General features: G+C 40.2%; 1 pseudogene; it reads left to right on the forward strand.

Annotated features, from left to right (window-relative positions):
- The first annotated feature begins 9,209 nt into the window (after window positions 1-9,209).
- Window positions 9,210-11,647, forward strand: LOC131232353 (CBL-interacting serine/threonine-protein kinase 7-like; annotated as a pseudogene).
- The last annotated feature ends 203 nt before the right edge of the window (window positions 11,648-11,850 follow it).

The following is an 11,850-nucleotide window of genomic DNA, read 5'->3' on the forward strand; positions in this document are numbered from 1 at the left end:
AGACTTTTAGATTTTTAAAGCATTTCTTTGATTGACCACATATTTCCATTAGCAATCATAATTGGATTTTTGTGATATTTTACAGGGTCTCACAACCGTTCATTAAAGGTCCTTGCATTTTTGGTCCAGTCAAAAGAGAGGACCTCCAACATTCTATCTTCACACCGCATTCTGTACGGTTTGAAATTTCAAAGATACGTTTTCTTCAAATCTTTCGCAAACTGGTCTTAATGTGACAATCTATCGCAAAGTGGTTTTTGATAATTTTAGTTCAGTGATCCAAACCATTGGTTTGCTTGGGTCCATCTTGGATAGACCATGCCCAAAAAGATCTATGAATAAGAAAAATACTAGAAGCCAATCTTGGGTCTTTCTCTTTCTGTTGGATGCTGACCATTGCTGCATTTCTCTCCATAACCGTCTATTTTAAGGATAAAAGTGAAGGGCTAGCGATGTCTCCATCCACGGTGGACCCCGCAGATGGATGGGTACCACTTGTTAGAACAGAGAAACCCGAGTTACGGTTCATATCCTCCGGTCGAGGATCACATGATCCCTCTGAATGAATGGTACTCGAGTCAGCGACGAGTCAATGCTGTTGTTCTAAGGTTTGCTAGGATGGCACTCTGTCTCCAGTCTAGCCTAATTTGCCCCACCAAGTCATGATCCAGACCGTTCATCTAGAATATTCTACGTTATATAGTAAACATAAATTATAAATAAATAAATAAATAATCTCTTCGACCGGAGAACATCAGCGTTCATGCCAAGGCATGTATGTTAGAAAATGCTCATCATGACCGTTGCTTTTCGGCCATTTTAATGGATGATGAGATCTCTGGTTAGCGGAAGTCTTTCCACATTAGGTTACCGCCTTGCTAGCAAACATCCTCCATGTGTGGTGGATGCGGCACGGTCCCCACCTAACAAAGTTGATGGATTAGATATGGCCACGTGCCCCCGTGAGAGAGATGGCCGAGGATTCTTCAGAGAGGGAAGCTAACATCCAGGTCCGCTGCGTGGTGAAGTTCCATGCAATTTTCTCATCGGAGTACGCGTAGCAACTACAATCAGGGTAATCAGGGCGGTTGAGCAACCACGTGGATGGGCCATATCCCAGATGACAAGATGATTGGGCAATGGTAGCCGTCGGATCAGTGGCATCCAAAAGAAATTGTCAGACCAATGGCCCGCATTTAACCAAAAAAACTCGCCACAATTAGATGTTCAGAGCTGTCCAATCACTGCGACTTGCAGGAAGTGATTCATCCTTTCAGGGATCCATTGATGGCACGGTTGGGATTTGCCTAAACAGTGAAATTTTTAGATTGTGGATCATCCGTTGTGGTGGCTACTTAGTGCGTGTTATGAATCGTTGATCATTGGGCCCCAGCAACCAATCAAAACAAGAAAAATCCATTTCTGTTGTTTTTAGTTCTCTATTCTCTGGCCACTAAATTGACGGTCAAGATTATGTTTTTCTTTTTTAATTATCTATTCTCCAGCGTTGTCCTTGGATTCGCATTTGGTCTTAAAGACTCCTTTATAACTAATGATTAAGTGACTTTTATATAATTCAACAAGATTTAAGACTCTATCGTTACTCATAGACTTTAATTCATCTTTTATAGCCTTAATTCATAAAATATCCTAAGACTTCATAGGTTGAAAAAACATAATATCAGACTATTATTATTAATGCTAATATCATGTTTATACCTATATACCATAGGAAGCCCCCACAAAGCTTGGGCCACTTCATCCCACCAAAAAGATAATCTCATCGCTAATGTTGCGGGCAATTCCTTAAGACTCAGAATCATTAGCGACCCTTCCTTATAAATTACCCACAACAGATTTTAAAAAGCTCCGTGGGCCCTAACATAGTGTATGTGTTTTATCCACGTTGTCTATCTAATTTTTTAAATCATTTAAGAGTTTGATCCAAACAATAAGGTTGATTCAACACTAAAGTGAACCACATGACAGAAAGCAATAGGATAATGACACCCATCATTGAAACCTTTCTATAGCCTATTGCAGTGTTTATTTGCCATCCCACTTGCTCATAAAGTCCCGTGGACCTAAACAAAAGGAAAACAAAATATAAGCTTAGTCCAAAACTTCTTAGCCATTCAACGCTCACTTTGTGGTCCACTTAAGCTTTGATCTAATTCATTTTTAAGCTCATGCTATAAAATGAGCCCTAAAATGATCTAGAAAAATGGATGGCCAACGAAGATAGAACACATATGGTGGGCCCACAGAGCACTTCCATCACTGCAAGTTGGTATTGGAGGGTCACTACCAAATCAGAGTCTCAATCCCCTTACAGTCATGTGGGAATACTGGCCTGTTTGGAACCTAGGGTTAAGTGGTATACAATTGCATTTAGGGCCTGTTTGGATTCGCGTTTTAGGGTGTATTGTATGGTATTAAGGGGCTTGATGTGAAATGTAGGGTGTTTGGTTCGGAGTTGAAAATGGTGGAATTCCCTGCGCGCGAATACAGCGTGGAGCCAAAAAATCGCAATGATTGTAATGTATTGTCAGACGTCTTGAATGACATCTGTACAGCCTATTCAATGCATAGTATTCGCAAGCAAGCAAATTTCAAAACGTTGCAGAAAGTCTAACGAGTGGGAAGAGGATTCAGGGGAGACAGAGTTGGCCGTGGCTATAAACTGGCTAGAAACAGAGGTGCAATAAACAAAAGAGTGGTGGCAACTTCAAATGCTACAGTGGCAAATTTGTAGTTCTAGTGGTGATGGGTTTGGATTGCAAGGGTGATACTAACAATGAGATTGCTGGTTCCTACAAGATGCATGGAGGGACGAAGGCAAGGAAACAAGCAACAATGGATGACTGATCTAGTAGATGATTTGATGGTAGTGGAGATGGGGCCATTGGGAGGGCGTCGATCACATTGGAGATGGATGGTTTGCAGTGGTAGCCAATGGTTTTGTGCCAGGATGAGATGGGTTTTTTTGGCAGTGGTGCTATGTTTGGGCTGACAAGAGATGATGCAACGGGAATGGTGGTTGTGAGACTAAAGGTTTCTATGGTTGCTAATTTAGGAGAAGACGTGGCTTGGTGTGACGGTTTTCAGTTGTGGATGGAGGAATCTGGTGCTGGCGAGAATAGATCTTGGATGATGGACTTTGGGAGCCATGGCTATAGAAATGGATGGTGATGCAGATCAAGAAGATGCTGGGTCGTAGAGATGATGGCCCCAATGGCAAATCCAAGAAGAGATCAATGGCAATGTCTGGTGACAACTTGTATTTCTAACATGTGTTCCTTATACGTCATTTCCAAACATTGATCTGTACAAGAATCTGTATACTTGCTCGAACAATACATCTTATCCAAACATTGGTTAATGACATGTTGAGTTGGATGTATTCTGAAAATCATCGAACGTATACATGAACAATAATCGGATACAATACCTTACACCCTAATATGCAAATCCAAACAGGCCCAGTCCAATATAAATTCCATCCAGTGCATGAAAATGACGGTAAGATTTAGATTAATCCAAGTGTTATATCATCCCATCCCAATAAGAGATATGGTTAGATATCCTATGAATTTTGAAATCCAATACACACATGAGCCCCTCACATTGATGAATGTGTTTTTGTCCACGTTGTCCATCCATATATGCCCTTTACTTATGATAATCGAGCTACATATGCATCCAAGTGACTAATGTCAGTTGTGAAATCTTGTATGTTGATACAATTCCGTGGTCAACCAAACAGTTTCAATTAATGCAGTGTGTTTTTTTCCAAAGGAAAATTTTGATCACAAGCATAAGATTGAATGGTCAAAATACTATTTTATTTACACACAAATAATCATGGTCCAATCCAATTCTATGCCATTTAATCCTGCACTCCAAACAGGCCTTGAACAACTGTTCTGATAATTTTCGTGGCAGCTTTACATGTTGTAATTGAGGCACCATGAATAAGTGAAGTAGCCATATTCCTCTCTCTTTTGTGTGGTCCACTCCGTACATGGAACAGATACCACATTTAGGTCCATCCACCATTTCAGTGGGGTTGCTATCACAACCAGAAACGACAACAAAAGCACCATTTTCTTGACTCAAATGTCGCTAGTCAAAGATTCAAAACACAGCTTTCCTAATCACACACGCGGGTGCAACAATGCTAATGCACACGCCACCACATGTGCTAGCTTGGCTCACAAGTGCAATATCCAAACCATCCATATGGTGGTCCTAAAATTTTTTATCTTGTAACCGAAAAATAAATTTAGTCCAATCACCAAGTAGGCCACAATGTCATAAAATTTTGAACAGTTAAAAATTCAGCCAAGCAATATTATTTTGTAAACTATGGCCTATCTGACTATTGGTCCAGCCTAATTCTTCCATTAAAGGATCTAAATAGTAGTACGCTTCTAATGAATAGATTAGATCTCATACCAATATGTCAGGTTGGCACATTTGGTGACGTGTGCATTAGCATTATTGCACACACCTGTGGGCTTAGCAAAAGCTCAAACAACCATTCACCCACCTCCAGAACAGCACCTGTAATTACTAAAAACTCCTTATCATGGGAAAAATGTCACATGAGTCCACCTTTTATCAGGTGCTAGGAAAAGAGCCTTGTTTTGAAACGTGGGTAAGAAAAATAAAATAAAATCACCATTGAAATGTTCAAACAGTAGAACGGTCATATGTGAGTACTAATTCAAAACATGTTACAAGAAAATGTACATAGATTAAGACCAAAAAGGACGGTATAGAATTTTCTAATCTTCTTCCATTCCATCGCCTTCAAACCGCTCGTGTTTATACCAATCCGTGTTTATTCGTAAACAATTTCTGCAATTATTATTTTAAAGGCTTGTTTGGTGGTACCTGTACTTGTGGGTGGGCCCATGCATCCATCGGCTTGATCAGGAGAAATTTTAAATGGATTTATGAGATGGGAAAGTTTATATATTGAATCCGGATCATCTGCTTGTCACCAACAAAAAAATCTTATTTGTTGCAATCCGATTGAGTTACATCATCCTGCAATGCTTTGATGACATGAACCAATCAGGATGCATGAAAATTCTTTTTCTTTTTTGTCTATAGCACGCCGAGGATTCAGATTTTTATACATTCTGTGCCATCTTTCTTACATTGGGATGTGACCGATACCTTTACAAACATTGAAAAGCACAGTAGGCCTGACCCCATTCAAAGTATTCACAATAATATTCTATGGTACATCCAAATAGGCACTTCATTGATTATTCAGGCAATACATATGAAAATGACTTATGGAATTTTAGAATAAATGGTTAAAGCTGTGCCAGCTGTGCAAAATTGAGTCTGACGCAAGCTTGATTTGGCTTGTTTAGGTGACATTTCGGTTCGAGCTTTACACCAGCCGAGCTACGAGCCTATCCCTACCGTTTGAGTCGAGCCAAACTGAGCTAAGTTCGAATAGGGGTTTGTTTTTATTTTTTGTTAAATCACTACTATGTTCACTGGTGTGGCCCAGCGCAGATATAGACCTATCTCATTTTTTGGATCATTCAAAAAATTGATGCTGTAAAGTGAATGGATGAAGTGGATAAAACATATACATCAAGGTGGGGCCCACACAGCTTTTCCAACGCCAACCAACTAAACCCAAGTTCACTTGAAGGAATAGTTTCATCTTGATTTTTTTTGTGAGGCCCACCTGAATATATGTGTTGTATATCCACACCACTCATCTGCGTTTCCATATCATTTTAGGCCATGAGCTAAAAAAATGAAGCAAATCCAAATCTCAGGTGGGCCATACAATAGGAAATATTGATAATTAAACGACTACCATTACACATTTCATAGGGTTTATGATGTAGAGCGGACAGTTACATGGCCAAGATGGATCAAAAAAGGCTCGGTCGACGACAGAAGTGATCTGGACCATCGGACCCTAAATCGAGCGTATCTCACAATCCAGAATGAGTTATCTAACGTAAAATATATAATTTTGGGGTAGAACGAGCTACTTTAACCAACCAACCCACTACGTCGGGTTGCCCAAGCCAGATTTGCGAAATACCGCCAGATCGATAGTCATTTCCCTATTTTAATTTTGTTTTTACTATAAATAGCAAGTTTTAGTTTAATTATAACTCTTCATCCGTTGGGCTTTACAAGTTGCGTCCAACGTGAAAAGAGCTTAGAAAAATTAGGAGAACGGTTTGGTGAAGCCAAATAGGATACTTACTATTTTTAGCCGAAAACCTTGCGCACTAGTAGACATCACGACCGTCTAAAAATAGTAAGTTTACTATTTATAGTAAGTTGCGAATTCTAGGAGTTTTAGTTATAGTTTGATTCTGATTTCTTTCCCATTGCTTGGTACCCCTATTTAAAGGGTTGTGAACTCATTTTTATTCATTCATTAATAAATTTTGAATTTATTAGAATTTATTTCTATTTCTTGCTTTCTTTCCTCATGGATTCGAGAAGTATCTGTAAGAAGTCTAGACAAGTTCCGTGGTTTCGGAATAGTTATCCTCTTGAGGAAGACAGTGCTCGACCTCACGTCCTCTCCCCTGCGTTAATTTACCATAATGTTTATTCACCATCCAAACTGTTGGTAATGTTACACAGACACGGATAAAGGTGATTGACCATGAAATACTATGTGTGTCACAGAAGTTTTGGATCGCTAATATTGACAGTACACTGATTTCAATGGCAGTTATTTAATGATCAATGTTTCATTTGGTATGACCACATGGTATTTGGATCTACTTCATTTTTTGGCCTATGCTACAAAATGAGCGGGAAAATGGATGGGCGGCATTGATATGCATCACATACATTGAGGTGGGCCCCACAACAAGAAAACGATATTAATCTGAAACTTCTGTCCTCCAACAAGTTTGGATCCTGTATTATGGTCTACTAGAAGTTTAAATATTCCTTATTTTTAGTCTAATATCATAAAATGAGTTGAAAATTTTAATGGATGACTAGATTAAAAAGAAAAAAGAAAAAAATCATGGTGGGCCCATAGACCTTCAACACTAGCTCCATGGCAGGTGTTGTCACCAGCCAATTTGAATTCTACTTTAACGTACTAAGTAAACTTTGTGAACCCACCATCATGTATATATATCATCCAAGTTATTCATTTATTTTTACATATCATTATAGGACATTATCCAAAATTGAATCATATCCAAAGCTCAAGTGGACCAAACCACAAGAAATAGTCTACATGTATATGTATTATGTATCATCCACATCATCATGTCTATATATTATCCACTCTCTACATTCATTTTTACAAATTATTTTAGGACTTATTCAAAAATTAAATCATATCCAAAGCTCAAGTGGATCACACCATAGAAAATAATGTGTATGCAATCTACAAGCCGAATCAAGCCGAGCTTCGAGCCAGGTTGAGGCGATACTGCCCTTGTTGGAACTTGGTTTAATTTTTTAAAACGAGCTCGACTGCTTGGTTTGGTTTGAACCTATATTCGAACCAATGCAAGTCGACCTTTTTGAAACCAATTCGAGCCAAGCTTTCCAGTCAGCTTGATTTGTGTCCAGCTTTACACATGGCAGGGTTGATACGGCTGGGGACAGAAATTAAAATCAGAAATAGACAGTGCAGTAGTCGTCATTTTGAATGTTGACTTCCTAGTCTTTGTCATTTGGTGTCAAGCTAAAGCTAAAGAATGGTAAAGACTATGATGAATGGATATAGATGGCGGCGAGTTATGCTCATTACATGGGGCACTGATGTACATCTATTCCAGACCATTCAAATTGTGGGTCCCACTGTGGATGAAAGGATGACTCTAAAATTACACTGATCAAGCAATCTTAACAATCCAATTGATGACTATATAATGAATGGTTTAAAAAATATTGAGTGGTCCAAATTTGAAGGGAAGGTTCAGACGGTTAATATTACTTTTAAGTTCACTTATTAGGTTATGCTCCACACGCCGGGAGATTTGGGCGGCCTGGATTGCCTTACATCATCCCATGTGTCCGTTTTAAGAGTCACCTCCATTCTCAAATTATCCCCGTACGTACAACGTGCAACGAGAATATCTAATTGCAATCCGACGTTAGCAATTTAAAAGTCCACCTGCTTCACCCGTGTGAATACCCACATGTGTTAAACTAGAATAGCTCTTTTCTACTCACCCGGACGCGAATTTCCTCTGCAGCCGAGTACAGGAAGTTACTGTGGTCCGAATCTATATGGGGCCCACAGAGATTCTCGTGACAAATTTCTGAAAATTAAAATATGGCAGTAGTAAAAAAATCAGATATATAGAAAACTAGATTGTACCACAAAACATTAAACAGCAGGGATTGAATGAACACCATTAAAAACTCTCCAGGGGACACAGAAGTGTTTTATTCGTATGCTATTTATACCTACCATTTATCTGAGTGGTAATAACCCTGTGAACAGTTTGGATGGCATGCGAACATCATGATCGGCTCCATGCAGATTTCAATGGTGGACGTCTCTGTTTCACTGTTTCATGAGTGTGGCCCACCTGAGTTTGGCATCTGCTAGATTTTTGGACTCATTTCCTATTTTAAGATTGAGAAACTTACGACGGATTGGATTTTTCATAGGAATCTGTGGGCCCCATATACAATACAACCAAAGCAACTTCCTATGCCGGACAGTACATTTTCCATCTCATGCATCATGCCCCAGTTCATAAAAATCTACCAACGGTTCAGATTCTGTGCGCATACATGGCCCACCACATGATCACATTCACCTGACCTCAGATGCATAGATGCAAACCTGAACCAGTCCATTTTTAAACGAGTGTGACTGCACTTGTGTATGCATAGTATTCACACGTGGTACATGTACCAACCTAGAAAACCGGGATATCTGAGCCCTCCATAAGGTGGCCCCCACCTTAAAGATGAATATATACTTTAAAAAAAAAAAAAGATGATCCACTAAAAAGACCATTGTATACAACCCATATATAATATAAATATTAGTGCGGTAGAGCACATGGGAAAATTTTGAATCCCAACCCTTTTGAAGACTCTTTGGCGGCTTACAACCGTTTCTTTGACCGTACATCATACACACGAGCTAACAGCGAAAGGCAAAAGAAAGCAGAAGAAGAGCATAGGCTCTTTGAGGCTGTGCAGCTGATCGAGACCACACCCACATGGAGTCTAGACCCAAGGTTGTGCTCGGCAAATACGAGCTCACCCATGTCCTGGGCCGTGGCACGTTCGCAAAGGTCTACCATGCCCGATCTCTCATCAATGACACGACTGTAGCTGTGAAGGTCATCGACAAGTGCAAAATCAAGAACGCTACCATGGAACCGTGCATCGTTCGTGAAGTGTCTGCCATGCGCCGTCTTAGCCACCCCAACATCATCAAGCTTCATGAAGTCAAGGCTACCAAGTCCAAGATATACTTAGTCATGGAACATGCAAGTGGGGGGAGATTTATTCTCCCAGATCATGCAGCATGGCCCACTATCAGAGCCGATCTCACGTCGATACTTCCAAAAGTTTGTCTCAGCCCTTCATTTTTGGCACTCTAATGGTGTGGCCCACCGAGATGTTAAGCCCAGAATCTACTACTAGATGAGTATGGAAATTTGAAGGTGACTGATTCCGGCCTATCGATGCTTCCTGAGCAATTGAAGGATGCGCTCTTCCACACGGCGTGTGGCACGCCGGCATACACCACACCTGAGGTTTGTTAGAATCTGAGTTTGGATACACCGAAATATAAAAAATCAATTGAAAATAAAATATTTCAATTGGCTGAATCACGTATAAAATACGTTGTCCTTAAAGCATGATTCGCCTCCTTATCAACCGCTGATGGGTTACAGGCGAATTGCTTCCAGGATAAGACAAGCCTTATCCTGATCCAGCGTGCAGCAATCACGATAGGTCCACTATCGAACAATTTTAATGCAGCAAATCTCTTCTAGCAGACTTAGAGGTAGAAATGATCACAGGAGATGGTCACAGTATTCTATGATTGAGATAAGGATTTTACTTAATTTGATGGGAGATGGTTTGTTAAGATGATTAAATTCCGACTGGAATGGTCCAGTTTATATAGGCATCAGGTATAGCACCGTTGTTGTGTGGTATTCAATGGTCCAGAACATTTGAAAAACATTTCTAGTCATTGTCCATTAATCTCAGACGTTTCTGATCAGAAGATCAGAAGATCTGACCGTTGGATCATCCTAGCTCGTCCGTTTTCAGACCATTGTGGCTTTCAAGGTAGCTATCCATTTTAGAAAACGGTTGGACGTTTCGAATTTAATATCCGACCGTTCTCAGTCACCTATAAAACCCAGGCACATTTCAGATTTTCAGATCTACACTGCCCTAAGGCTCTGATCAGACCCATCGCACCGGTTCGCGTAAGGTCGGGAGGGAGCAACCACTCTGTGACATGATGCGCACGTGCAAAGTGCGTCATCTAGCGCTACTACAGCCACACTGCCTCACTACCCACGCCCGTGCCTGTGCCTGAGCTCGAGCATGCGCGCGTGCGTACGTGTACTGGAACACCCAACCCGTGTACCATCTCCTCCAAAAGCTCCAAGTAAGAATACTCTTTACAACATCTCATATAAACCACAAAAAGATTTCAACCATTTCCGATGTGGGACAAAGCACACACTGCACTTTTTTAATTCAAAGATTTAAAAAAGCGTTTTGGCTGGAAAATCCCGAAATTTTGAAAATTTTGAATTTTTCATTTTTTTTTTAAATTTTTGAAAAATCTATTGATTTTCAACAAGGTTGTTAGGAGGAAGGGCTATGATGGAACTAAAGCGGATGTGTGGTCATGTGGAATCATTCTCTTTCTACTATGGCTGGATACCTCCCCTTTGAAGATGCTAACATTGCAGTAATGTACCAAAAGATCTATAGGAGGGAATTACATGGTTTTATAAGCCAGTGCGACGGGTGATTTCACGGCTTTTAGATCTACACCCGCAGACTAGGATATCGATCGACGCCTTGATGCGAGTTGCCTGGTTCAAGAAATCTTACAAAGCGAATTACATGAATCCTGACTTGTTACTTCACGATAATCGACCTAACTTCTGCATGCTGCAAAAGGACGGCCAATTCAATCTTGTGGATGGCGCACTTGTCATGACTGCTTTTGATTTGATATCAGTGTCTCCGGGCCTACATCTATCTGGGCTCTTTGAGAGGGGAAAGAAGAAGGAGAAGCGATTCACGTCTACTAAGCATGCCAAAGATATTTTAGAAAAGTTTGAGGAGATTGGAGGGAAATTAGGTTATAAGGTTGAAAGAAGAAAAGTTGGGTGTGTGAGGCTGTTAAAAAATCAGTCTTATCAATCGACCTATCAGAAGTGGTGCCGGCGGTTTTACTCGTGGAAATTAAAACATCAGGTAATGATGTAGCGGATTTGAAGAGTTTTATTGGGAAGATTTGAAAGCTGGAATTCAAGATTTGGTTTTAGCTTGGCACAATGAGGGTGTCTGAACATGGTTAAAAGACTCCGTGACTCACGACTTCTCGGGCCTTGAGTCGAATCTTGGCTTCCTTGAGTGAGAGTGACTCGACCAGATGAATTGTTATATCAAAACCGGACTGAGTCCAAGACTATTGTGCTAACAAGAAATCCTTGCCTTCGCCCAAATAATTTCGAAATACTGTGCTGCATGGAGCATGGTCTCAGTCCAGACTGCCTCGTTTTGGAGAAAATGGGTCGAGTTACATAGGAAATAGGTTGGTTTTGTAACAGTGATTCATTTGTAGATATGAGTCTGATATATATATATATATATATA

Source organism: Magnolia sinica, chromosome 18 (genome assembly GCF_029962835.1).
Source record: "Magnolia sinica isolate HGM2019 chromosome 18, MsV1, whole genome shotgun sequence".
NCBI lineage: Eukaryota > Viridiplantae > Streptophyta > Magnoliopsida > Magnoliales > Magnoliaceae > Magnolia > Magnolia sinica.